Raw genomic sequence first — 2678 nt, 5'->3', positions numbered from 1 at the left:
CCCTCAATACACACAGTTTTCAAAGCAGCTTTGGACCATTTTTCTTTATTTCTGCATTTGGCAGAATAATGCAGTTCATGGGTCTACCCTGTTTTGTTCATCCGTTCACCCCGTTAAGGGCATTTGAGTTGTTTCTACGTTTTTGCTGTGGTGAGCAGTGCTGCCAAGAACTCATGGGCCAGTTTCTGTTTGAACAGCTTTTTCATTTCTTTGGTATATGTATCTAGGAGTGGGTGTTTACCCACAATTAGGTAATTGTATTATATATTACGAGGAAATGCCAAGCTGTTGCACAAAAGCTGCATATTTTATATTTCCACAAGCAAAAATTAGGGGCTCCAATTACTCTACATCCTTGGCCACACGTGATTTTGAATTTTCCTGAAGAAGGCCATTGCTGTGTGCTTGCAGGGGGTGGTCACTGTGGTTTAATTTGCATTTCCATAGCAAGTAATGCTGTGTTCATGTGCTTGTTGAATGTTTGTATGTCTTCCTTGGAATCTTTCATCCACTTTAAACATTTGGGTGTTGTCTTGTTGCCTTGTACAAGTTTGTGGTGTTTTCTGGGTTACAGGCTCTTGTCAGATGTACAATGTGGAGATATTTTCTTCCATTCTGTGGCTGTTTTTCACTTCCTGGTTGGTGACTTTTGATGCAGAAAAGTTTTTAATTTGGGGGAATTCTGATTTATGCTTTCTTCCGTTGCTTGTCCTTTGGTGTCAAATCTGAGAAACCATGGCTAAATCCAAGGTCATGAACGTTTCTCCTCATGTTTTCTTATAGAGTCTATAATTTTACCTATTATGTAAGTCCTTTGTCTGTTTTGAGTTGATTTTTGTATGTGATATGACTTAAGGGTTCAGTTTCATTCCTCCGTACATGGACAGTCATTTGCCCAGCACCATTTGCTGAAAAGACCATTCTTTCCCTAATTTAATGTTGTCCACTCTTGTTAGAAAGCAATTGACTGTAGATGGTTGGGGTCACTTCTGGGCTTTCCACTCAGTTTTGTTGATCTATACATACAGTTGACCTTTGAACAACACGGGGGTTTGTGTAGCTGACATCCCACAGAGTCAGAATCTACATAAAATATCTCACTCCCCCAAACTTATGTATTATCCTAAATCTGATTGCCTATTTTGACTGAAAGACTTACCAATAATATAAACAGTCAATTAACACATATTTTGTACATGATACATGTTTTGTGCTGTATTCTAACAGTAAGGTAAGCTAGAAAAAGCAAATGTTTCAAATCGTCTTAAGCCTTTAAACGTTTTTTCTATATATTTGTGGAAAAAAATCCCCTCAAGTGGACCTGGGAAGTTCACACCCCTGCTATCCATGGGCCAACTGTGTATGTTTATGACAGTGTCACAGTGTTTTATTTACTGTTACTTTGTACTAAGATTAGATCTTGGGGGCCATGAGCCTTCAGCTTTTATTTTCTTTTTCAAGATTGTTTTCAAGGGCTCTTTGGGTTCCCTTGAAATTCCATGTGTCAGGATCAGCTGGTACATTGAAGCCTGTGAATTTTCAAAGAAATCACGTTGACTATGTAGGTTGCATTTGTGTCTTTGCCACCTTATCAGTATTTAAGTCTTTCCATCAACATGAGTAGACTTTACATGTATTAAATCTTTCTTAGTTTTTAAATTATCAGTGTTTTATAATTTTCAATGCACAAGATTTGCACCTAAATCTATTCTTAGTATTTTATTAATGTTCACATTATTTAATGTGGAATTAAAAAAAAGACAGGCACAAGTCTCTTTCCATCACCCTGGGGGAGGGGCCTTCACTCCCCACCCACAGCTGCAAACGGACAGTTAGAGACACAGCCTGTCAGACCCTCAAATAGCTGTGGAAGTTGATACTTGTCACTATAGCTAAATCGGCCTTTTAGTTGGAATCTCAGTCTGCACATCTTGGGGTCACACGTTATACATTATGTTTTTTGTATAACTCAACTTAGTTTCTGTTTTAAATCCTCATTCTCCTGGGATAGTGGAAACACAACTTCCCAACCCTCTCCCTGGGATGCACCACTGTGAACATGGAAGTATGGTAGAAAACATGTATGTTGGTCTGTGTCTCAATCCTGACACTGCGCTCCTAAATCTCTGGGGATTTCCTGAGTAATAGCGGCATCTTTTGTTCATAGTAGGTGGTTCTGGGTGGGTTCTGCTGGGTGTCTGACAGGCAGGAAGCCCAAGCCATGATTAGAAGCTTGATATTTTCAGCCTCACCCCTCCATTCTCCAGAGAAAGGGGAGGGGATAAAAATGGAGTTAATAATACGTCATACCAGTGTCTCAAAATATGGATTTTGGAGAGCTTCCAGGTTGGCGAACACATCCATGTCGTGTACTGGGAGGGTGATGCATTCTAACCCCACAGGTAAGAATGAAGCCTTCTGCTGGCCCAAGGCCGATGCTTTCATAATCTCAAAGAAGCTGTTAGAAACCATTTATCACGTGGGGTAGACCTGTAACCTCCAGTGATGAAGGCACCAGCTTCACTGGGCAAATCACTGTACATTTCACTGTACAAGTTGTACTGAAATGTAATGCATGTACCCCAATTTGCCAAAGCATTCATCTACTGAAACACATCCTGATTTCTTTAAGTTTTTAGCCTTTATGAATAGAGCTATTGTGTAAAATTGCATGGTGG

Source organism: Manis pentadactyla, chromosome 6 (genome assembly GCF_030020395.1).
Source record: "Manis pentadactyla isolate mManPen7 chromosome 6, mManPen7.hap1, whole genome shotgun sequence".
Taxonomy (NCBI): Eukaryota; Metazoa; Chordata; class Mammalia; order Pholidota; family Manidae; genus Manis; species Manis pentadactyla.
Note: the sequence above shows the minus strand (reverse complement) of the source record.